Here is a 26,402-nt window from a genome sequence, read left to right as displayed (position 1 = left end):
AAGAATCAAACTGATTACAACCAACAAAAGGGTGTCAAAGGGAAATCCCTAAAAAGGCAACAACCAACCATCACATTCCAGAAACCAAGCAAGGCTCTGAACTCAGCTGCCGCAATCAAGAGTCAGAATACAGCCCAGCATGATGACTCTGCACACCTGACTGGTTGTTAGGAGACTGATTAAAGCCACTAGAACTAACCTCACCGGGAGCTGCTGAACTGTGCTTCTTCCAAATTCTAACAGCATAGTGATCAGCTTATAGGTCCCGACAGGTTTAAATAGTTTGAAAGGCTGTTCACTACTAATGATTAAATGTTTCTGCTTTAGTGTAGTGACCTGTGTTTTTGTGATTTTGTCATTGGTGCAGACGTGGTTCTGTATATTGATTTTGCTGTTCTCAATTATTATTATTATTATTATTATTATTATTATTAGCCTTTATTTATATGGCACCACAAGGGTCCCGCAGCGCCCAATTACAGAGTACATATGCACATAATCAAAACAGCAACTTACAGTTGACGATAATATAGGACAAGTACAGGGTAAATAAACATAGCTACATCAGCAGATGACACTGGAATAAGTATCAGGTGGCAGAAGACTGGTGGATTTGGTGCAGTTGAAGATTATTAAAGTAAGAAAAAGGATAAGCACATGAGGGAAGAGGGCCCTACTCATGAAAGCTTACATTCTAAAGAGGAGGGGTAGACAGGCAGGGTTGACATAGACGGGGTACATAGAGAGTGTCGAACAGAGGGTTGGGATGAGATTTGGCTGGGTTTGGTGAAGAAGTGGGTCTTGAGAGCTCATTTGAAGTTTTGTAGAGAGGTGGAGAGTCTGAGGGGGAGAGGTAGGGAATTCCAGAGAAATGAAGCAGCACATGAAAAATCTTTGAGGTAGGAGTGGAAGTAATCAGTAGGCAGGATAGTCGGTGTGCTTTAGCAGAGCGAAGAGGACAGGTGGGAGTGTTAAGGGAGATAAGGTCAGAGATGAAGATGGGAGAGGAGTGGGTGAGGGCTTTGTAAGTGAGTGTGAGAAGTTTGAAATGGATTCTGAAAGGGAAGGGAGGCCAGTGAAGGTCTTGTAAGTTAGGAGAGGTGGACGTAGTACGTTTAGTGAGGAAAATGAGCTGGCCAGCAGCATTGAGGATAGATTGGAGTGGAGAGAGGCATTTGTCAGGAATGCCAGTCAGGAGGAGATTACAGTAGTCCAGTCTGGAGATGATCAGTGAGTGGATAAGAGTTTTAGTAGCATCCTGGGTCAGAAAGGGTCTGATCCTGAAAATATTTTTTATATGAAAACAGCAGGTTTGCGAGAGGTGCTGAATGTGTGGTTTGAAGGAGAGGGAGGAGTCAAGGATTACTCCAAAACATCTCACTTGGGGGCTAGAGGAGATAGTAGTGCCATCAATAGATAATGAGATTGTAGGAGGTGAGGTTATGTAGGAGGGAGGGAAGATGATCAGCTCGGTCTTAGACATGTTAAGTTTAAGAAAGCACTGGGACATCCAAACAGAGATAGCAGAGAGACAGTTGGAGATACGAGTGAGAAGAGCAGAGGAGAGGTCTGGAGAGGAAAGATAGATTTGTGTGTCATCAGCATAGAGATGATATTGAAACAAAAAGAACTAATGAGTTTACCTAGCGAGGACGTATAGAGAGAGAAAAGAAGAGGACCATGGACAGAACCTTGGGGTACACCTACAGTTAGTGGAAGTGAGGGGGAGGTGGAGTCCTGAGAGGAGACAGAGAATGAACGGTCAGAGAGGTAGGAAGACAGCCAAGAGAGGGCAGTATCACGCAGACCAATGGAGTGAAGGATTTGCAGTAGGAGAGGATGGTCCACAGTGTCAAAAGCAGCAGAGAGATCAAGAAGAATAAGTAGAGAGTAGTGTCCCTTAGATTTTGCAGCATGGAGGTCATTGATACTTTTGTAAGGGCAGTTTCAGTGGAGTGTAGAGGACGGAAACCAGATTTCAATTAATCAAACCTTGGTTTTCTTTCTATTTATTTGTTTGCTACCAGCCCTGCCCCTGGATTACTGAATGTGTATTATTGGCTTTTTTACTTACAGCAATTACAACCATAGTCTTCACATCTTAGATGCCAGTACCCACCCTGAAATTTTGGAGAATATTACTGGTTAATCCATCTGCTAACCCTGACCACTGCACATCTACATAGTAATGTGAATTGTATTTTGCTAGATAACATTGCACAAGCCAACCTCACTGGTTATTATTATATCTCTCGACTGCCTACACTGGATCAGTTTGTTTATTTCATTTCATATTTAAACCTGGATTTTGCTATTCAATTGTGGGACAAAAAATGGGATGCGGTGATTCCTAAAGAACTCACTGCATCTTTTTTTCTTATGTCCTAGAGGATGCTGGGGTCCATATTAGTACCATGGGGTATAGACGGGTCCACCAGGAGCCATTGGCACTTTAAGAGTTTAATAGTGTGGGCTGGCTCCTTCCTCTATGCCCCTCCTGCCAGACTCAGTTTAGAAAATGTGCCCAGAGGAGCCGGTCACAGCTAGGGGAGCTCTACAGAGCTTCTTTAGAAAAGTTTATTCCCCCCCCCCCCCCCCCCCCTCACCTTCCCGGCATCCAAAGAATGAAACGCTATCTTTGAAAAAGCCTGGGAAACTCCAGAAAAGAAATTTCAGATCCCTAAGAGGGTCTTGGTTGCTTTTCCCTTCCCAGAGGAAGATAGAAAGAAGTGGGACTCTCCGCCGATAGTTGACGCCTCTGTCTCCAGGCTGTCAAAACAGGTGGTTTTACCAGTCCCGGGATCTACCGCGTTGAAGGACCCGGCAGATCGCAAGGTGGATACTACGCTAAAATCCATTTACATGGCTTCCGGGGCTATATTACGGCCTACTATAGCCTGTGCTTGGATTGCAAAAGCTATTGCCAGGTGGTCAAACACTCTGCACCAGGAGTCGACTTCGCTGGATAAAGGTGACGTTGATGTATTTTTACGCCATATTCAGGATTCTGCAGGGTTCCTGGTGGATTCCATGAAGGACCTGGGTTCTATGGCTGCGGGTATCTCCTCCATGTCCGTCTCGGCTCGCAGGGGTCTCTGGCTGCGCCAATGGTCTGCGGACGCGGAATCCAGGAAGAGCGTGGAGGGCCTACCCTATACTGGTCAGGCTCTCTTTGGGGAGGCGCTGGATGCATGGATTGCACGGCTACCGTGAGTAAGTCTACTTTTCTCCCCTCAGCTGCGCCGGCTACGAAGATGCCTTTTACACCAGCCACATCACAGTCCTTTCGGCCCGCAAGGCCTAGAAAGAACAAGCTTTCGAACACCTTCTTCCCAAACCCAGAAGCCCGCTTCTGATATGCCTAAGTCTTCCGCATGACAGTGGACAGATAGGCCTGGAGGAGGGTCAGGTGGGGGCAAGACTCCCTATTAAAAATAGAGTTTAATCCTGCACCAGACGAGAGAAAATGTTAAAAATAGATATAAGTAATTTGAAGCAAGACTCCGGCAGTTCAGCCACGTCTGGGTGTCGTCTGGCCTGGACCCCTGGGTACTGGATATAGTGTCCAGGGGGTACAGACTGGAGTTTCAAAATCCCCCACCTCACCGTTTCTTCAAGTCAGGCTTGCCAGCTCTGCAGGCAGACAGAACGGTTCTTCTGGAGACCATCGGAAAGCTGGTGGTGTCAGAGGTCGTTGTTCCAGTTCCGCCTCAGCAGTGGAACAAGGGTTATTATTCGAACCTTTTTGTGGTACCAAAACCGGATGGTTCAGTACGGCCTACTCTAAACTTAAAGTCTTTGAACCCTTATCTCAGGGAGTTAAAATTCTAGATGGAATCTCTGAGAGCTGTCATCTCAGGACTGACGGAGGGGGAGTTCCTGGTGTCTATAGACATCAAGGATGCTTACCTCCACATTCCCATTTGGTCGCCGCATCAGGCATATCTCAGGTTTGCACTGTTGGATGATCACTATCAGTTTCAGGCGCTGCCGTTTGGCCTCTCCACAGTACCAAGGATCTTCACCAAGGTGATGGCGGAGTTGATGGTTCTCCTCCACAAACAGGGGGTGAACATAATTCCATATCTGGACAATCTCCTGATCAAGGCGTCATCCAGGGAGAGGTTGTTGCGATCCATCGCGCTCACGACACAGCTGCTCAGGAAGCACGGCTGGATCCTGAACCTTCCGAAGTCTCATCTGTATCCGACAAGGAGGCTGTCTTTCCTGGGAATGAATCAACACAGAAGTGCAGAGGGTATTTCTCTCGGTGGAGAAAGCGTTGGTGATTCAAACAATGGTCCGGGATGTCTTAAAGCCTACCCGGGTATCGGTTCACCAGTGCATACGCCTTCTGGGGAAGATGGTTGCCGCCTACGAGGCTCTGCAGTATGGCAGGTTTCATGCTCGACCTTTTCAGCTGGACCTTTTGGACCAGTGGTCGGGCTCTCACCTACACATGCACAAGAGGATACGCCTGTCTTCGAAGGCCAGGATTGCACTCCTCTGGTGACTGCAACTTCCGCACCTTCTGGAAGGACGAAGGTTTGGAATTCAATACTGGATCCTTTTAACCATAGATGCAAGTCTAAGAGGCTGGGGAGCAGTCGCTCTGGGGGAACATTTCAGGGAAGATGGTCGGATAAAAAATCACTTTTCCCAATAAACATCCTGGAGCTAAGGGCAGTGTACAACGCCCTTCTGCAAGCAGCACACCTGCAGGATCGGGCTGTTCAGGTGCAGTTGGACAACATGACCACAGTGGCCTACATAAACCGACAAGGCGGAACGAAGAGCAGGGCTGCCATGTCAGAGGTGTCAAAAATCCTCCTCTGGGCAGAAAGGCATGCGGTGGTGATGTCGGCAATCTTCATCCCGGGTGTAGACAACTGGGAATCAGACTTCCTCAGCAGACACGATCTCCATCTGTTATGAGCCACGGCTGTGGCTCATTCCTGTTTTGCATTTTTGTTATGTATTTTATGTTATACTTCTGTTTATGTTCCCCGTGGGTGTCATGGGGTGCTCGGAGCTCACCCTTAAGGAGGGGATACTGTTATGAACCACAGGTAGTGGTTCATTTCTATTTTATGTTTATTTAGTTGTCTTGCATGCCAGGATTTCCCATTGCTCTGTTTTAGATTACTCTTGTCTGCTGCCGCTGGTGAGTCTGTGCAATTGCAGCTTGTTCCCATGTGTTCAGCCTCATCTGGCTGCTAATTGCATCTTGTCAGCTTGGAGTCCTGCAATAGGCCAGCTGCACTGGATTATTAATTAGGCCTCTCTGTTATATGCTGGCTGATTGCAGTTCGCAGATGCTGGTGATATTTCTGGGTTTTCAGTCTGCTTGAGTTCTGAGCTTGGTTCCTGCTAGTTCCTGAGCTTCCTGAATGCTGAATCTGTTTGCTGAAAGTGTTTCCAGTCCTGCTGTATCCGGTCGTTCCTGTTCTCAGTTGTCCTGTACTCGGAAGTCGTCATCTGTTCCTGGAGTCCTGACTGAGCACCTTTGAACATCCAGTGGTGTTCGTGAGTCACGGCGTAGCCGTGTGTTGCGGCTGGGCCGCTTAATTATTTATCTTTTATTATTTGTGTTCTGGAGCTTTTGCGGAGGATTCCGCTCCCACAGATCCACTCTGGTATCCAGCGGTGCTGGGTAGGAGTACGGACTAGTGGATTTTGGTTGTCCTTTTCCCTGGCGGGTTACCGCACATACCTCAGGTTTAGTCAGTTAGCTTGTAGCCCCATGCCTGGTTGTTTAGTCAGAGGGCCCCTTGTTATCACCCTGTCTCGGATTTCCCTTTGTCTCCCATTAAGACCTGAGGGGGCATCGGAGTTGGGCAGACATAATCCGCCCTTCAAACGCGGCTGCCATGGGCTCAAGCAACCATAGTCTCGCAGGGGATTTCTGACCACACGGGCGAGACAACGGAGTTAGGGCGCCAGGGGCTATTCCCTTTCCATTCCCCTTTCCCAGCATTACGTCCTGGTGCTCTGGACTCGCTTCATAACATCTCCCTTGTTCTGAGCACCAGGAACCTAACATTATCACCAGCCATAACACAAAAAAGAAATAAAACTTTTTTTTCTTTTTTGGTCCAGTCCGGTGTTTAGAATCCAGTCCGGTGTTTAGAATCCAGTCTGGTGTTTAGAATCCAGTCCGGTGTTTAGAATCCAGTCCGGTGTTTAAAAAAAAAAGTCTTGTTTTGTTTAGCAAAATTTAGTCTTGTCTTGCCTTGTCTTGCCTTGCCTTGTCTTGCCTTGCCTTGCCTTGTCTTGCCTTGCCTTGCCTTGTCTTGCCTTGCCTTGCCTTGCCTTGCCTTGCCTTGTCTTGCCTTGTCTTGTCTTGTCTCGTCTAGTTTTAAATCCTCCTATGTCTACTATGCAAGCCCTGCAGGCATCTCTCGCAGCTCTGAACTCTGTATTCAGTGCTTTGAGACCAGAGCGACTAGAAGTTTTGCAGCAATCCCTAAAGCAACTGCAAAACCTTCTGACTAAAATCTTGCTCATTTTGCCAGAAGTCGTTGAGAGTACATCTATCTCTAAAGAGACTCTTGCTCACAGTATGGTGACAAGAGAATCCTCTGGTCTAATTGAAGAGAAAAGGTTTAAAAGTTTTCTGCGGCCCAGGCTCTCAGAAGAGGAGCGTCTGCGTCGCAGAAACTTAAACTTATGCCTATATTGTGGGGGTTTAGGCCATTATCTGCAGACCTGTGAGTTGCGCAAGCCAAAGTGTGGTGACGAGTCTTGCCCTCTGGCCAAGTTGAGTCATGATACAAGACCTACTCCTGTCTCTACTGTGGCAGAGGCACTTGTCACACAACCCACACAAAAAAGCTCTCTGTCCTATAATTGGGGTCCTTGGGCAAGGGAGCCCCATTATAGATTCAGGAATCAAAAGAGAATGTTTCTCTCCTCTCTTGAGGTTCCTGTGGAAGCGGAGTTGCAAGTCCCTGGAGTGATGCCTGATGCCCAGGTTCCTGGAGTGGTGCCTGATGCCCAGGTTCCTGGAGTGGTGCCTGATGCCCAGGTTCCTGGAGTGGTGCCTGATGCCCAGGTTCCTGGAGTGGTGCCCGATGCCCAGGTTCCTGGAGTGGTGCCCGATGCCCAGGTTCCTGGAGTGGTGCCCGATGCCCAGGTTCCTGGAGTGGTGCCCGATGCCCAGGGTCCTGGAGTGGTGCCCGATGCCCAGGGTCCTGGAGTGGTGCCCGATGCCCAGGGTCCTGGAGTGGTGCCCGTAGCCCAGGGTCCTGGAGTGGTGCCCGTAGCCCAGGGTCCTGGAGTGGTGCCCGTAGCCCGGGGTCCTGGAGTGGTGCCCGTAGCCCGGGGTCCTGGAGTGGTGCCCGTAGCCCGGGGTCCTGGAGTGGTGCCCGTAGCCCGGGGTCCTGGAGTGGTGCCCGTAGCCCGGGGTCCTGGAGTGGTGCCCGTAGCCCGGGGTCCTGGAGTGGTGCCCGTAGCCCAGAGTGCTGGAGCGGTACCCGATGCCCAGAGTGCTGGAGCGGTACCCGATGCCCAGAGTGCTGGAGCGGTACCCGATGCCCAGAGTGCTGGAGCGGTACCCGATGCCCAGAGTGCTGGAGCGGTACCTGATGCCCTAGCTTATAGAGGGACATCAAATATTATAGTTCAGGTGTCCATATCGGAAGGGGTCTCAGAAGCTGTTACCCCAGGTAGGGACTTGAAAAGCGCAACCCTAGAAAGGGTCTCTAAAACCATAGTTCTTGAGGGGAACTCGAGAAGCAAAACCCCAGAAGGGATCTTTGAAGTAATATCCCCAAGTGGGGTCTCGAGAGACGCAGCCCCAAAGAAGGGTCTAGAAGTCGCTTCCCCAGGAAAGAACTTAAGAAGCATAGCATTAGTGGAGGATCTGAACGTTATTGCTTCAGCAAAAGTCCCGGAAGTCATAGTCCCGGGAGAACTTTCGATAATTATCGACTCAGAGAGGGAGGCCGATGGCCCGATCCCAGTCAGGGAGGCCAACGGCCCGGTCCCAGTAAAAGAATCCGAGGTGCTGGCCCCAGCGGGGTTCTCGGAGGCCACTGCCCCAGCGGGGTTCTCGGAGGCCACTGCCCCAGCGGGGTTCTCGGAGGCCACTGCCCCAGCGGGGTTCTCGGAGGCCACTGCCCCAGCGGGGTTCCCGGAGGCCACTGCCCCAGCGGGGTTCCCGGAGGCCACTGCCCCAGCGGGGTTCCCGGAGGCCACTGCCCCAGCGGGGTTCCCGGAGGCCACTGCCCCAGCGGGGTTCCCGGAGGCCACTGCCCCGGGTGGGGTTCAGAAAGTCACTGCCCCGGGTGGGGTTCAGAAAGTCACTGCCCCGGGTGGGGTTCAGAAAGTCACTGCCCCGGGTGGGGTTCAGAAAGTCACTGCCCCGGGTGGGGTTCAGAAAGTCACTGCCCCGGGTGGGGTTCAGAAAGTCACTGCCCCGGGTGGGGTTCAGAAAGTCTCAGCCCCGGGTGGGGTTCAGAGAGTCTCAGCCTCGAGTAAGGTCAATAGTGACCAGGTCCTAGCAAAGCACTCCAGTCAGTCAGATGAGAAGGAAACAGATCCTGACTCTGATATCTCAACATCCATAACCTTTGATGGGGACTTTGCCCAATTTCTGGCGCTTTTCAAACACTATTACACTATTATGTTGTCTAGACCATTTCTGGGCATCACTTCAGAAAACCTTGGGCTCTATCTGATTTATTCTTTTAGAGGAGAGCCTTCTGAGTGGGCAACCAGCCTAATGAAAGCTGAAGATCCCATTCTTCAGGATCCCCTAGCATTCTGTGATGCAATTGTTAAAAGATACGGTTCCAAAGAAATTGGTTCAGGTTCCTCTAAGTCACCCGTCTTGTCTGCTGAGAGTCCACCAAATACTGTAAACTCTGCACAAGAGTCCCAGCCCGATGTTTTGACTGCAGGATGTGCTTTTTTGACTTCTTCTTCTTCTAATAATAGTACTTTACCAGAAAGTTCAGCTCCCAAGGGTAAGAAACCTGTCTCTGATTTGAACGCAGCCTTGCTGGGTGGTACCATCAGTTCAGACAATGTTTGGGGAATTACCTTGGTCAGACCTAAAGAGCTTTGTAAAAAGAAGAAGAAGAAGAAGAAGAAAAAGAAATAATTTTTTGACTCTTGCCTTGATTTAAAAAAAAAAAAAAAAAAAAGAGATTTTTTTTTTCTCCTTGTCTTGTGTCCTGTGGCCACCGTTAGGGGGAGGGCACTGTTACAAGTTGTTGCTACAGCTTGTTTTTGTTTTCTTGTCTGTTAGACCAGTGTGTCAGGTTTTTGTTTTGTTTTTTGTATCCCTTGTTCTGGATAGTCTGAATTTTGGGGTCTTTTGACCCCTCCTCAAGGGGGGGGTAATGTTATGAGCCACGGCTGTGGCTCATTCCTGTTTTGCATTTTTGTTATGTATTTTATGTTATACTTCTGTTTATGTTCCCCGTGGGTGTCATGGGGTGCTCGGAGCTCACCCTTAAGGAGGGGATACTGTTATGAACCACAGGTAGTGGTTCATTTCTATTTTATGTTTATTTAGTTGTCTTGCATGCCAGGATTTCCCATTGCTCTGTTTTAGATTACTCTTGTCTGCTGCCGCTGGTGAGTCTGTGCAATTGCAGCTTGTTCCCATGTGTTCAGCCTCATCTGGCTGCTAATTGCATCTTGTCAGCTTGGAGTCCTGCAATAGGCCAGCTGCACTGGATTATTAATTAGGCCTCTCTGTTATATGCTGGCTGATTGCAGTTCGCAGATGCTGGTGATATTTCTGGGTTTTCAGTCTGCTTGAGTTCTGAGCTTGGTTCCTGCTAGTTCCTGAGCTTCCTGAATGCTGAATCTGTTTGCTGAAAGTGTTTCCAGTCCTGCTGTATCCGGTCGTTCCTGTTCTCAGTTGTCCTGTACTCGGAAGTCGTCATCTGTTCCTGGAGTCCTGACTGAGCACCTTTGAACATCCAGTGGTGTTCGTGAGTCACGGCGTAGCCGTGTGTTGCGGCTGGGCCGCTTAATTATTTATCTTTTATTATTTGTGTTCTGGAGCTTTTGCGGAGGATTCCGCTCCCACAGATCCACTCTGGTATCCAGCGGTGCTGGGTAGGAGTACGGACTAGTGGATTTTGGTTGTCCTTTTCCCTGGCGGGTTACCGCACATACCTCAGGTTTAGTCAGTTAGCTTGTAGCCCCTGGTCTGGTTGTTTAGTCAGAGGGCCCCTTGTTATCACCCTGTCTCGGATTTCCCTTTGTCTCCCATTAAGACCTGAGGGGGCATCGGAGTTGGGCAGACATAATCCGCCCTTCAAACGCGGCTGCCATGGGCTCAAGCAACCATAGTCTCGCAGGGGATTTCTGACCACACGGGCGAGACAACGGAGTTAGGGCGCCAGGGGCTATTCCCTTTCCATTCCCCTTTCCCAGCATTACGTCCTGGTGCTCTGGACTCGCTTCATAACATCTCCCTTGTTCTGAGCACCAGGAACCTAACACCATCCAAGAGAGTGGGGCAGAGTGGGGCCTCCATCCGGAGGTGTTCGAGGAGATAACCGGTTGGTGGGGGGTTCCTCACATAGACATGATGGCCTCAGATTCACAGAGGGAGCTGACCTTGAGAAAGACCCAGGCAGGGTCGGAACGCGTGGGTGCCCCAGTGGACTTAACTGACCAGAGGAGGACATGGTACCATCAATGCCAGACCAAGAGGGCTGAACTGACACCAGAGAAACTCTCCTGCTGCAACTGGAAAGGCCTGACGTCGGCACGCCTGTGGAACTGTATTTTGCCAGTTTCTACCTTGTTCTGGTAATTACCCACTACCTGTATCTATGTCGGATTGAGTCCACCAAAGAATGCCCAACAGCATAGGCTGTAATTTGTATTGATAACAAGTGGTGTTGTCTAGGATGTTTTAATTTTTTGTGTGGTGTAACTTGTGTGAATAAAACCTTTTAACCTTAAGGTACTGCACTATGTTCCACATTTCTCTTTCCTTTTTCGGTCAGTTGGACTAAGAGAAAGAGATTATAAGAATACGATCGATCTTGACCTCCATTCAGCGCTGGTATCCTATATGTTTGTGAATGATGGCCTCCCGCCTCAACAAGAAGCTGCGGAGGTACTGTTCCAGGTTGAGAGACCCACAGGCAGTGGCGGTGGACGCACTGGTAACACCGTGGGTGTTCATGTCAGTGTATGTGTTCCCTCCACTTCCTCTGATACCAAAAGTTCTTCAACTGGTAAGAAAAACAAAGGTTCTGGCAATCCTCATTGCTCTGGACTGGCCAAGAAGGGCTTGGTACGCGGATCTACTGGATCTTCTGCTGGAAGATCCAAGGCCGTTGCCTCTTCGGGAGGATCTGCTACTGCAGGGGGCGTTCGCTTATCAAGACTTACCACGGCTATGTTTGACGGCATGGCAGTTGAACGCCAGATCTTAGCTCGGATGGGTATCCCGAGTGGGGTCATTCTTACCCTGATACAGGCTAGGAAGGGGGTAACGTCTAAACATTACCATCGCATTTGGAAAAAATAAGATTTTACTTACCGATAAATCTATTTCTCGTAGTCCGTAGTGGATGCTGGGGACTCCGTCAGGACCATGGGTATTAGCGGCTCCGCAGGAGACTGGGCACAAAACTAAAGCTTTAGGATCAGGTGGTGTGTACTGGCTCCTCCCCCTATGACCCTCCTCCAAGCCTCAGTTAGGATACTGTGCCCGGACGAGCGTACACAATAAGGAAGGATATTGAATCCCGGGTAAGACTCATACCAGCCACACCAATCACACCGTATAACTTGTGATCTAAACCCAGTTAACAGTATGACAAACGTAGGAGCCTCTGAACAGACGGCTCACAACAATAACAACCCGATTTTTTTGTAACAATAACTATGTACAAGTATTGCAGACAATCCGCACTTGGGATGGGCGCCCAGCATCCACTACGGACTACGAGAAATAGATTTATCGGTAAGTAAAATCTTATTTTCTCTGACGTCCTAAGTGGATGCTGGGGACTCCGTCAGGACCATGGGGATTATACCAAAGCTCCCAAACGGGCGGGAGAGTGCGGATGACTCTGCAGCACCGAGTGAGAGAACTCCAGGTCCTCCTCAGCCAGGGTGTGCCCCTGACCAAGTAGCAGCTCGGCAAAGTTGTAAAGCCGAGACCCCTCGGGCAGTCGCCCAAGATGAGCCCACCTTCCTTGTGGAATGGGCATTTATATATTTTGGCTGTGGCAGTCCTGCCACAGAATGTGCAAGCTGAATTGTACTACACATTCAACTAGCAATCGTCTGCTTAGAAGCAAGAGCACCCAGTTTTTTGGGTGCATACAGGATAACAGCAAGTCAGTTTTCCTGACTCCAGCCGTCCTGGAAATCTATATTTTCAGGGCCCTGACAACATCTAGCAACTTGGAGTCCTCCAAGTCTCTAGTAGCCGCAGGTACCACAATAAGCTGGTTCAGATGAAATGCTGACACCACCTTAGGGAGAAACTGGGGACGAGTCCGCAGCTCTGCCCTGTCCGAATGGACAATCAGATATGGGCTTTTGTGAGACAAAGCCGCCAATTCTGACACTCGCCTGGCCGAGGCCAGGGCCAACATCATGGTCACTTTCCATGTGAGATATTTCAAATCCACAGATTTGAGCGGTTTAAACCAACGTGATTTGAGGAATCCCAGGACTACGTTGAGATCCCACAGTGCCACTGGAGGCACAAAAGGGGGTTGTATATGCAGTACTCCCTTGTCAAATTTCTGGACTTCAGGAACTGAAGCCAATTCTTTCTGGAAGAAAATCGACAGGGCCGAAATTTGAACCTTAATGGACCCCAATTTGAGGCCCATAGACACTCCTGTTTGCAGGAAATGCAGGAATCGACCGAGTTGAAATTTCTTCGTGGGGCCTTCCTGGCCTCACACCACGCAACATATTTTCGCCACATGTGGTGATAATGTTGTGCGGTCACCTCCTTCCTGGCTTTGACCAGGGTAGGAATGACCTCTTCCGGAATGCCTTTTTTCCCTTAGGATCCGGCGTTCAACCGCCATGCCGTCAAACGCACCCGCGGTAAGTCTTGGAACAGACATGGTACTTGCTGAAGCAAGTCCCTTCTTATCGGCAGAGGCCCTGAGTCCTCTGTGAGCATCTCATGAAGTTCCGGGTACCAAGTCCTTCTTGGCCCATCCGGAGCCACGAGTATAGTTCTTACTCCTCTACGTCTTATAATTCTCAGTACCTTTGGTATGAGAAGCAGAGGAGGGAACACATACACCGACTGGTACACCCATGGTGTTACCAGAACGTCCACAGCTATTTCCTGAGGGTCTCTTGACCTGGCGCAATACCTGTCCAGTTTTTTGTTCAGGCGGGACGCCATCGTGTCCACCTTTGGTCTTTCCCAACGGTGCACAATCATGTGGAAACAACTTCTCGATGAAGTCCCCACTCTCCCGGGTGGAGGTCGTGCTGAGGAAGTCTGCTTCCCAGTTGTCCACTCCCGGAATGAAAACTGCTGACAGTGCTATCACATGATTTTCCGCCCAGCGAAGAATCCTTGCAGTTTCTGCCATTGTCCTCCTGCTTCTTGTGCCGCCCTGTCTGTTTACGTGGGCGACTGCCGTGATGTTGTCCCACTGGATCAATACCGGCTGACCTTGAAGCAGAGGTCTTGCTAAGCTTAGAGCATTGTAAATTGCTCTTAGCTCCAGTATATTTATGCGGAGAGAAGTCCCACAGAAGAGACACCCTTGTCCTTGGAGACAGGGTTATCCGCTGATGCATCTGAAGATGCGATCCGGACCATTTGTCCAGCAGATCCCACTGAAAAGTTCTTGCGTGAAATCTGCCGAATGGAATCGCTTCGTAAGAAGCCACCATTTTTCCCAGGACCCTTGTGCAATGATGCACTGACACTTTTCCTGGTTTTTGGAGGTTCCTGACTAGCTCGGATAACTCCCTGGCTTTCTCCTCCGGGAGAAACACCTTTTTCTCGACTGTGTCCAGAATCATCCCTAGGGACAGCAGACGTGTCGTCGGAGACAGCTGCGATTTTGGAATATTTAGAATCCACCCGTGCTGTCGTAGAACTACTTGAGATAGTCCTACTCCGACCTCCAACTGTTCTCTGGACCTTGCCCTTATCAGGAGATCGTCCAAGTAAGGGATAATTAAGACGCCTTTTCTTTGAAGAAGAATCATCATTTCGGCCATTACCTTGGTAAAGACCCGGGGTGCCGTGGACAATCCAAACGGCAGCGTCTGAAACTGATAGTGACAGTTTTGTACCACGAACCTGAGGTACCCTTTGTGAGAAGGGCAAATTTGGACATGGAGGTAAGCATCCTTGATGTCCAGGGACACCATATAGTCCCCTTCTTCCTGGTTCGCTATCACTGCTCTGAGTGACTCCATTTAGAATAGGTCTCACCGAGCCGTCTGGCTTCAGTACCACAATATAGTGTGGAATAATACCCCTTTACTTGTTGTAGGAGGGGTACTTTGATTATCACCTGCTGGGAATACAGCTTGTGAATTGTTTCCAATACTGCCTCCCTGTCGGAGGTAGACGTTGGTAAAGCAAACTTCAGGAACCTGCGAGGGGGAGACGTCTCGAATTTCCAATCTGTACCCCTGGGATACTACTTGTAGGATCCAGGGGTCCACTTGCGAGTGAGCCCACTGCGTGCTGAAACTCTTGAGACGACCCCCCACCGCACCTGTTTGTACGGCCCCAGCGTCATGCTGAGGACTTGGCAGAAGCGGTGGAAGGCTTCTGTTCCTGGGAATGGGCTGCCTGCTGCAGTCTTCTTCCCTTACCTCTATCCCTGGGCAGATATTATGGGGACGAAAGGACTGAGGCTGAAAAGACTATGTCTTTTTCTGCTGAGATGTGACTTGGGGTAAAAAAGGTGGATTTTCTAGCTGTTGCCGTGGCCACCAGGTCCGATGGACCGACCCCAAATAACTCCTCCCCTTTATACGGCAATACTTCCATGTGCCGTTTGGAATCTGCATCACCTGACCACTGTCGTGTCCAGAAACATCGTCTGGCAGATATGGACATCGCACTTACTCTTGATGCCAGAGTTTCGCATATATAGAAATGCATCTTTTAAATGCTCTATAGTCAATAAAATACTGTCCCTGTCAAGGGTATCAATATTTCCAGTCAGGGAATCCGACCAAGCCACCCCAGCGCTGCCCATCCAGGCTGAGGCGATCGCTGGTCGCAGTATAACACCAGTATGTGTGTATATACTTTTTAGGATATTTTCCAACCTCCTATCAGTTGGCTCCTTGAGGGCGTCCGTATCTGGAGACGGTAACGCCACTTGTTTTTATAAGCGTGTGAGCGCCTTATCCACCCTAAGGTGTGTTTCCCAACGCGCCATAACTTCTGGCGGGACAAGGTATACCGCCAATAATTTTCTATCGGGGGAAACCCACGCATCATCACACACTTCATTTAATTTATCTGATTCAGGAAAAACCACATGTAGTTTTTTCACACTCCACATAATACCCTATTTTGTGGTACTTGTAGTATCAGAAATATGTAACATCTCCTTCATTGCCCTTAACAAGTAACGTGTGGCCCTAAAGGAAAATACGTTTGTTTCTTCACCGTCGACACTGTAGTCAGTGTCCGTGTCTGTGTCGACCGACTGAGGTAAAAGGACGTTTTAACGCCCCTGACGGTGTTTTAGACGCCTGGACAGGTACTAATTGGTTTGCCGGCCGTCTCATGTCGTCAACCGACCTTGCAGCGTGTTGACATTATCACGTAATTCCTTAAATAAGCCATCCATTCCGGTGTCGACTCCCTAGAGAGTGACATCACCATTACTGGCAATTGCTCCGCCTCCTCACCAACATCGTCCTCATACATGTCGACATACAAGTACCGACACACAGCACACACACAGGGAATGCTCTGATAGAGGACAGGACCCCACTAGCCCTTTGGGGAGACAGAGGGAGAGTTTGCCAGCACACACCAAAAACGCTATATTATACAGGGACAACCTTTATATAAGTGTTTTTCCCTTATAGCATTTTAATATATATATATATACATATCGCCAAATAAGTGCCCCCCCTCTCTGTTTTAACCCTGTTTCTGTAGTGCAGTGCAGGGGAGAGCCTGGGAGCCTTCCCACCAGCCTTTCTGTGAGGGAAAATGGCGCTGTGTGCTGAGGAGAATAGGCCCCGCCCCCTTTTCGGCGGGCTTCTTCTCCCGTTTTTCTGAGACCTGGCAGGGGTTAAATACATCCATATAGCCTCCAGGGGCTATATGTGATGTATTTTTAGCCAGAATAAGGTATTATACATTGCTGCCCAGGGCGCCCCCAGCAACGCCCTGCACCCTCCGTGACCGTTGGTGTGAAGTGTGTGACAACAATGGCGCACAGCTGCAGTGCTGTGCGCTACCTTCATGAAGACTGAAAAGCCTTCTGCCGCCGGTTTCTGGACCTTCAATCTTCAGCATCTGCAAGGGGGGTCGGCGGCGCGGCTCCGGGACGAACCCCAGGGTGAGACCTGTGTTCCGACTCCCTCTGGAGCTAATGGTGTCCAGTAGCCTAAGAAGCCAATCCATCCTGCACGCAGGTGAGTTGAACTTCTCTCCCCTAAGTCCCTCGATGCAGTGAGCCTGTTGCCAGCAGGACTCACTGAAAATAAGAAACCTAAAAACTTTTTCTAAGCAGCTCCTTAAGAGAGCCACCTAGATTGCACCCTGCTCGGACGGGCACAAAAACCTAACTGAGGCTTGGAGGAGGGTCATAGGGGGAGGAGCCAGTACACACCACCTGATCCTAAAGCTTTAGTTTTGTGCCCTGTCTCCTGCGGAGCCGCTAATCCCCATGGTCCTGACGGAGTCCCCAGCATCCACTTAGGACGTCAGAGAAAATATGTTTCTTGGTGTGAGTCCAAGAAGTTTCCTGCGGTGGAGTTTCAACTTGGACGTTTTCTCCTTTTCCTGCAAGCAGGGGTGGATATGGGGCTGAGATTGGGCTCCATCAAGGTCCAGATCTCTGGTTTGTCTATCTTCTTCCAAAAACAATTGGCTGTCCTCCCTGAGGTTCAGATCTTTTTGAAAGGCGTTCTGCACATCCAGCCTCTGCTTGTGGCACCAACGGCACCCTGGGATCTTGATGTGGTGTTGCAGTTCCTGAGTTCTGCTTGTTTTGAGCCTCTGCAGGAGGCTGATCTCAAGTTTCTCACGTGGAAGGCGGTCACCTTGTTGGCCTTGGCTTCTGCGCGACGCGTGTCGGAATTGGGGGCTTTATCTTGTAAAAGTCCCTTCTGATCTTCCATGAAGACAGGGCGGAACTTAGGGCTCATCCACAGTTCCTGCCTAAGGTTGTATCAGCTTTCCATATCAACCACCCTATTGTGGTGCCAGTGGCTACTGACTCCTCAATTGCTTCAAAGGCCTTGGATGTTGTGAGGACTTTGAAGATTTACGTGAAGAGGACAGCTCGTCATAGGAAAAGTGACTCTCTGTCCTCTATGATCCCAAGACGATTGGGTGTCCTGCTTCTAAGCAGTCAATTTCACGCTGGATCAGGTTCATTATCCAGCATGCTTAATCCATGGCAGGATTGCCGTGTCCGAAATCTGTAAAGGCCCACTCTACTCGTAAAGTGGGCTCTTCCTGGGCGGCTGCTCGGGTTGTCTCGGCTGTACAACTCTGCCGAGCAGCTACTTGGTCTGGGTCGAACACGTTTGCCAAGTTTTACAAGTTCGATACTTTGGCCTGTGATGACCTCAAGTTTGGTCAAGCAGTGTTGCAGGAGCCTCCGCGCTCTCCCTCCCGTACTGGGAGCTTTGGTACATCCCCATGGTACTAATATGGACCCCAGCATCCTCTAGGACGTAAGAGAAAATAGGATTTTGGTTACCTACCAGTAAATCTTTTTCTCGTAGTCCGTAGAGGATGCTGGGCGCCCGCCCAGCGCTGTGTTTTCCTGCATTGGTTTTATAGTTCAGTACTGCCTGGTTCATAGGTAAGTTCTGCGTTATTTACTGTTTCAGCTGTTGCTGAGTAGTTCCGGCATGTTAGCCGGATTTGCCTGTTGTGTGAGCTGGTATGAATCTCACCACTATCTGTGTAATTCCTTCTCTCGAAGTATGTTGTCTCCTCGGGCACAGTTTCTAGACTGAGTTTGGTAGGAGGGGCATAGAGGGAGGAGCCATCCCACACTATTAAACTCTTAAAGTGCCAATGGCTCCTGGTGGACCCGTCTATACCCCATGGTACTAAAAATGGACCACAGCATCCTCTATGGACTACGAGAAAAGGATTTACCGGTAGGTAACCAAAATCCTATTTTTTCACGCATCTCCAGGGCAAGTCTGATTTTTCCTAAAATTGTTAATTTTAGGAAAACTCACCAGGATGTGCTCTGGGACCCTGGTGACAAAAAAAATCATATTAATACAGTTAAGATAGGTAATATTTCTTTGGAAAATGCCTACGTGTTTCGATGAAAAAGCACTTTTCTGATCCTGTATTTCTCTTTCCAAATAGTTACCCCAGCAATGATAGGGAATAACAATGTGTAATATTCTTCCCCATGACCCTATACTTTTAAAATATGCACTGTAACCTTGAAATCCAACTTCATCTGTAAACATATCTTGCAAATTATCGCTACCAGTAAATTCAGTCAAAGATTTAACACAAACTCTTAAATAATTAATTTACTTTGTTAATTTAAAATATACATATCTCAGTTTTGGTTTGCCATGAATAATAAAATCACAGACAAATGTCTAGAAAGTTGCTTGGTCTTTTTCAACAATTTTTTTTGACACTTTACATTGTGACATTTAAACAATTACTAAAGGTGAAACCCTTTAGTGCTTGCTCTAGTTATAGCAAAAGCAGCTGTCTGAGAAGGAAGCTAAGCTACTAATAACTGGTAGTACCGGATAAATATAAAAAAAATGGAGAAAAACAGAACTAAATGGTATAACAAAAATAAAACTAATAGCAAAAAATGAAATTAACTACCTGTGTTGTATCAAAATACAATGGATGGTATCCTATTAGCAGCGGTACTTTACCGCTGATAATAGGATCACTGGGGGCTATCCTATAAGTCCTGATGCCGGCATTGTTTTCTCCTGGGTGTCTCAGGCAGCCGAAACATAATCCGTGATAACGGGCAACCGAAGCCGCGAAAACACATGGGATCGGGGACTTATCCCCGACCCCATGTCTTATCTCATGATCGCGATAAAAATAAATAAAAATAAAAATGGCCTCTAACTGGATACTGTGATAATGACCATCGGTCATTAATCGCGATATCCAGCCATTTTTACCACTTTGGGGCAAATAGGATACCACCCAAAGTATTAAAATACATACGCATTAAACTATCACACCAAAATGTTGAAAAAATTTAACTCATTTGCATTGGAAAGCTCTAACTACCTGTCCACTTAAATTATTCTGTTTTCTATTTTTAACACATTAGACTGCTATAGTATAAAAGCCTGTGCTTTGTTCTCGAGCCAGTGCTGGAGCTAAAGTACACGTGCCCCGCTCGCCCCGCTCTTGTTATGCCACAGCTCCTTTTGCAACTTATGCCACACAGTAGTGCTCCTTATACACCTTATGACAAACAGTAGTGCTCCTTATAAATGTTACACTAAATAGTAGAGCTCCTTATACACATTATTCCACATATTGTAGTGCTGCATTTAAGATGTGTTTGCACCCACTTATAGCATGTGCAGGCTCACCTTTTTTAGGGCTGGTTAAGCCATGCGATCACACAGGACACATGTGGCTAGTGTTTAAATAGTATTTCATGCGGTCTGCCTGTCCGCTTGAAATACTATTGAAAATGTCCCTCCCAAAATGGCCACCACCACAGAGGATAATAGAGGAGGCGGCGGATACTTTGGGAGTGACATTTACTATCAACATCGCTCCCCTGAAGTGCTTGGACCAAGGGAGGGCTGCAGCTAGAGGTAAGGCAGCGGTCACGACGTGGTGAGAAACACCTGACAAAGAGCAGGTAGTAGGGCATTATTATGTGAGGCTGGCTGCTGGCATACACTAAAGTGCCATGGGCAGGGCTTAACTGTGGGAAATAATATAGTGTAAAGAGCATAATATGGTGCAAGGAGCATTACTGTATGGGACATATGGTGCAAGGGGCATTACTGTGTGGGGCATATGGTGAAAGGGGCATTACTGTTAGGTGCATATGGTGTAAGGGACATACTATGGTGCAAGAGGCTTTAAAGTGTGTGGCATAATAAGGTTTAAGGGGCATTTACTGTGTGGGGCATATGGTGCAAGGGGCATTTACTGTATGAGGCATATGGTGCAAGGAGCATTGCTGTGTGGGGCATAATATTGTGAAATTTCTTTTTTCAAGTGTTGGCCAATGTCTGGGGGTGAAGGGTCAAAAACTGGGGTGTAAGGTAGTCTTTTACTGCAAGGACACTCCCATTTTGGTGAAGCCCCCTTTTTGGGATGCGTGCTACTATTTAGATCTTAGAATGTCTATTGGGGGGCGCATTTTTCTACTGTTCACACTGGGAGTCAAATTGTATAGAAACAGCGATGGAGTGTGTGGCCAATTAACATTACTCCATAACTGCTAAGTCTCTAATCTGTAGCATAATAGCATTCTGCATCTTGGCCACAAGATTTCCTCATACCATTTATTTTATTTATATATTTATTAAATTTTTTGCTTACTAATTAGCCAGTTAACATGATAGCAAGATGATTCATAGTCTATGTTACTTGGAAGATCTCAAGGAACAGTAAAATCCCCCATCAAAATCGGTTTAGTAGTCGGCAAGTTTATCCTGTACATACATACAAATAAAAAAAATTTAGACACACACACACATATATATATATATATATATACACACACACACACATCGGAGGCAGGATGATGTAATCAGAAGATGCCGGTGTTGGGGCGGCGTGGATTCTGGAATCCACATGGTGATGGTGAGGGTACAGGGCCGTAAATAGGTATGTGTGCTGTGTGCAACCAGGCACCACCACTATCTATATTAGACAGGGAGTGATTGTCAGCTCCGCCTCCCCTCCTTCCCAAGCCGGAGCTTTCAGTGCAGATGCGGGAAGCCGCAAGTAATGCCCGTCCCCCGCCTCATGGTAACACTGAGCCGTATGAGCACTATTGCCCCCACACACAGGAACTTACAGCAGCGTTGGGTGACTCCTTCTCTGCAGACTGATGATCCTCCTCCTCCCCCGGCTCCTGCAGTCTGAAGGGAGTTATATCTGGGGAGCCGCTCAGTTCAGGACATAAAGTAAAATCAGCATAAACAATCAGCACAGCATGGGAGAGGGGGGAAGGTGGGCAGGCACTGGGGCAAACGCAGGATAATTTGGGGGGAAGGGTGGGTTATATATATGCCGTAATGTGGAAAAGGGAGCTCTGTCTGCCATAATGTGTAAAAGGGGACTCTGCTGCCGTAATGTGGAAAAATGAGCTCTGCCTGCCGTAAGGTATAAAAGGGAGCTCTGACTGCCGTAATTTGTCAATGGGGCTCTACCTGCCGTAATGTGTCAAAGGGGATTCTACCCGCCGTAATGTGTAAATGGGGACTCTGCCTGCCGTAATGTGTAAATGGGGACTCTGCTGCCATAATGTGTAAAAGGGGACTCTGCTGCCGTAATGTGTAAAAGGGGACTCTGCCTGCCGTACTGTGTAAAGGGGGATGCTGCCTGCAGTAATGTGCAGTAACAGGCTCGGATCTCAGCCCCATTCATACTGCCACTTACTGCCCTAACAGTGCTGACAATGGTGGCAGTAGCATCGATCACAGCCTCGGCAGCAGAGCCAGCCACGGCTCTCACAGGATCTCCTCTTCCCAGCGTCCCTGCCTCGGTGACGCCAGCAATCCCAGCAGGCATCACTGCTCCCACAGTATCACAGCTCAGCAGCGGAGACAGCCACAGCTCTCACAGGATCTCCTGTTCCCGGCATTTCTGCATCGGTGAGGCCGGCAATCCCAGCAGGTACCGCTGCTCCCACAGTTCCCTGGGGAGCTCTCATGAGACCTTGCTCAACCCCAACTCCAGCTGCACCAGGAAGTGCTCCCATCCCAGCACAATCCATTATAATCTACTGTCTTAATAGTAGCAGGTAATGCTGATAATTGAAAGTCAACAGCAGAATTAAGCACAGTTCGATATTGCAGGTTAGCAGACAGTAGGTATACAGTACCAAGTAAGCAGTTCAGTGAAAGGTGGAATATAGCGTACTAATTCCTCACACCGTTCAGAGAATAAAGGGGCATGTATAAATTGGCAGACTTAATAAGAGATTCAGCAAGTTGCAAATGAATTTAAAGCAGTTTCCAGTCAAAGCAGTAAGGTTATAAGCAGAGCTGGCAGTTGCAGGCTATATTAGTAGATGAGGCTCTGAATAGCTAGAGTGCGTTCACAATACAGTTCAGCGTCACATGAAAGGTGCAGTTAGATTGCAGGCAAGGTATAATAAAGCTGGCTGATACAAGCTGTGGAGTGTCTAAATACGCAAGGTGTCCTCTCTTTCCTGTCACGCTGTTCACTAAGGCAGTTTAGAGTCTCTTTTGCTACCTGGCGCCTGCATTTCCTGAGGAAAATTATATCCAAAAAAGGTTGTGCTGGTCATTAAATGGATTCCCCTGTTGAAAGGTACAATATTTAATACTGTCCAGTACTCTTAATAGCTGTGTCTGCCAAGTAAAAGGAAGAGCGTCTCTCTCTCTCTCTCTCTCTCTCTCTCTCTCTCTCTCTCTCTCTCTCTCTCTCTCTCTCTCTCATCTGACCCCTATGCAGCTGTGTATGCAGAGATGGGTGACTCTGGGTTTCTAACAGCGCATTAGCTGGATTGTCTGTGCATCAGAGGTAGGTACCTGCTATCAGCAGCCTCAACCACTCCCCTCTATCACCTGAGACCTTTCCCAGCAGCTTCTCTCAGTACTGGGCAGACTGGTGTCACTGCTGCGGCTGGCGACTCTCACAGTGTCTCCTCACAGTGGTCTCCTCAGCAGCGGCTCCGCTCTCCACAGAGTGTCTCCTCACAGCGGTCTCCTCAGCGGCAGCTCCACTCTCCACAGCGTGTCTCCTCTCACACACACTGGTGCGAACCCCGCCTCCTCTTTTTCCTGCTCTGCCACAGCCAATCAAAACTTCGTCAGCCTTCTCACTCCCTCTTCCATTATAAGTAAGTCCAAGGGTCCTAGTGCCTGTCTGCTCACTGGTCCTGCTGGCGTCTCCCAGGCAACAGCAGAAGGGAGTGTTAACCCCTTCAGCATTAACAGGATGGGAAGTAATCGAAGCTCAGCAAGGGGAAAATTAGGGGACCTTACTCATGTCTTATCCAGTCCGACAGTTGCCTGTAGTAGATAGTAGTACAAATTAAGGGGGTCCAGTTCAGAATGTCACACATGCACTGATTCTATTGTTCTTGCTCCTAATGTGCACTGGGTTTAGAGCAGAGGGTACATAGACAACAATCCTAACCTCATGGTTGCTTCAAACATTCTTTGAATCCTGGTTCTCATACACTGGATGGTATACAATAGGGCTCTATTCAGGATACGAGGGTTCTAAAACTTCTAATGTGGGTAATGAGAATGACAGTGAAATGAAGTCTTACTTTTTACATACTACAGTGCAGGTCACCCACATCAGTGCAGTTAACCTGCACTGTAGTAAGTAAAAAGTAAGTCTTCATTTCAGTCATTCACATTTGGGCTACGAACAGAAGAAGCTTTTAAATAGGGTGGGGAGGGTTTATTTAATGCATTGCCAAGCAAGAGGAAAGAAAAGAACAATCCCCCCAACAACCCTAACCCCCATCCCCATCACCCCCACCCCTCACACACACACGTACACACAGAGAGACATTGGGGTAAATTTACTAAGATGGGGTGTTGCCCACGGCAACCAATCAGATTCTACTTCTCATCTATCTAGCACCTTTTAGGAGATAATACCTGGAATCTAAATGGTTGCTATGGGCAACATCCCATCTTAAATAGAACTCCCATCTTAGTAATTTTACCCCATTCAATTCAGGTATGTCTATTGTATTGTATGTTTTTTACAGGTGCAGTACTGGTCCCAGTGAGCATTGGATGCCAGGGGATACTGGTGCTTGTAGTTCAACAACTATGGTTATGCTTATACTAAAAGTTCAGCAGCAGCTGCAGCAGAAGCGCTGCAGATATCACTGGGAAAATTATGACATTTTCCTGGCTTTTCTCGTATGTGCAGTAAGAAAATCACTGGGAAAATGGCCACCATTTACCGTAGACAGGGCCGGATTAACAATGGGGCGGATGGAGCTGCAGCTCCTAGCCTCCCATTGAAAATAGGCCCACAGAGTTCCCTGCAGTGCAGTGCAGCCAGTGATCACAGGAAAAAAATATATTTCCTGTCATCACACACAGCAGCGCACTCACCTCCGGCTGCCCATTCACCCTCATCACCACGGGTCTCGTCGTAACTAAACCTACCGCTGCCAGTGGCTTTCCTTTCCTGTACCCATTTTAGGCTCCGCCCCTGGGTCCGCCTGAAGCTCTGCCCCCGGGTCCGTCTGAAGCTCCGCCCCCCATTCACCCGAGGCTCCGCCCCCTGCCAATACGAAATACATGCTTTGCTTATCCCCGCTGCAGCTTCCCAACAGGAAAATGCCTCATGAAAGAGGGGGAGGGGCTGCTGCCTTTAGGAGAGCTGTCTTTCACACCAGGACCTGAGGTCTCCTCTGTAAGTGGTGTCTATGTCAGTAAATGCTGCATGTGTGTGTCAGTAAGTAGTGTCTGTCAGTAAGTGGTGTGTGTCAGTAAGTGTTGTGTGTGTCAGCACATACTGACAGACACTATTTATTATCTGTGTCAGTAAGTGGTGTGTGTCAGTAAGTTTTGTATTGTGTGTGTCAGTAAATAGTGTCTGTCAGTATGTGCTATCTGTGTCAGTAAGTGGTGTGTGTCAGTAAATAGTATCTATCAGTATGTGGTATCTGTGTCAGTAAGTGGTGTGTGTCAGTAAGTTTTGTGTTGTGTGTGTCAGTAAATAGTATCTGTCAGTATGTGGTATCTGTGTCAGTAAGTTTTGTATTGTGTGTGTCAGTAAATAGTATCTGTCAGTATGTGGTATCTGTGTCAGTAAGTGGTGTGTGTCAGTAAGATTTGTATTGTGTGTGTCAGTAAATAGTGTCTGTCAGTATGTGCTATCTGTGTCAGTAAGTGGTGTGTGTCAGTAAGTTTTGTGTTGTGTGTGTCAGTAAATAGTATCTGTCAGTATGTGGTATCTGTGTCAGTAAGTTTTGTATTGTGTGTGTCAGTAAATAGTATCTGTCAGTATGTGGTATCTGTGTCAGTAAGATTTGTATTGTGTGTGTCAGTAAATAGTGTCTGTCAGTATGTGCTATCTGTGTCAGTAAGTGGTGTGTGTCAGTAAATAGTATCTGTCAGTATGTGCTATCTGTGTCAGTAAGTGGTGTGTGTCAGTAGGTTTTATGGTGTGTGTGTGTGTGTGTGTGTGTGTGTGTGTGTGTGTGTGTGTGTGTGTGTGTGTGTGTGTGTGTCAGTATATAGTGTCTGTCAGTATGTGGTATCTGTGTCAGTAAGTGGTGTGTGTCAGTAAGTTTTGTGTTGTCTGTGTGTGTCAATAAGTAGTGTCTGTCAGTATGTGCTATCTGTGTCAGTAAGTGTTGTGTGTCTGTGTCAGTCAGTGGCGTAACTCCCGGAGGCAATGAAGGCATTTGCCGCCGGGTGTTAGCCATCAGAGGGGTACAGAAGAGCAGGCACTGAGGTTATACATGAATCCATATATGAATACATCTATAACTGCTGTGTGTAACTGGCGCGCCGCTAACCATTTCAGCAGTGAGCGCTGAGTGGTAGCACACCTGCCGTTGCTGCTGCTGTCAGTTCCGGGATCTCGTCACCGCCATTGTGACGGCCCTTAGAGTGATGGTGGTTCAGTAGGTAGGGGCACCTGCCGACTGCTCTGTTATGATCTTAGCTGCCCGTCTCAGCTGAGATCGGGCAGCAGCCGGCAGGACATCTCTGAGTCTGCAGTGGGAGGGAGTGCAGGTGCTGAGCGAGGCTCGGCTGGCTGGCAAATGTAAACACGCCGCTTCGTTCAGGCGGCCACCGGCAGGACAGATCACTAAGCTGCTGCCCTCCTCCCGAGCAGGCCCGGCATTCTCCCTCCTCCAGCAGCTGCGGTGAAGCAGAGGTCCACCTCTCCATAGCAAACACTGTTCCAGTGTCCTAAACTCAACCTCGCACTACAGGCCGGGCAACACCATAGGACAGCATAGCAGCTGGCGCTTGGTGAGCTCCGCGTCCAGCGTGGATCCTCCTGCCGCTGACCTCCTCTTCGACCTGCACCTGGATCCGTTGGCCTCCCAATG

General features: G+C 48.4%; 1 long non-coding RNA gene across 1 annotated transcript in view; it reads right to left on the bottom strand.

Annotated features, from left to right (window-relative positions):
• LOC134947686 (uncharacterized) overlaps nucleotides 1–23,180 on the bottom strand; it is a 53,260-nt gene extending 30,080 nt beyond the window's left edge. Inside the window, exon 1 of the long non-coding RNA XR_010182691.1 lies at nucleotides 22,891–23,180. This is a non-coding gene — a long non-coding RNA (uncharacterized LOC134947686). The remainder of the gene's footprint in view (nucleotides 1–22,890) is intronic.
• Nucleotides 23,181–26,402: the final 3,222 nt, after the last annotated feature.

This window comes from Pseudophryne corroboree, chromosome 8 (assembly GCF_028390025.1).
Source record: "Pseudophryne corroboree isolate aPseCor3 chromosome 8, aPseCor3.hap2, whole genome shotgun sequence".
NCBI lineage: Eukaryota > Metazoa > Chordata > Amphibia > Anura > Myobatrachidae > Pseudophryne > Pseudophryne corroboree.
This window is presented reverse-complemented; position numbering and strand designations above follow the sequence as displayed.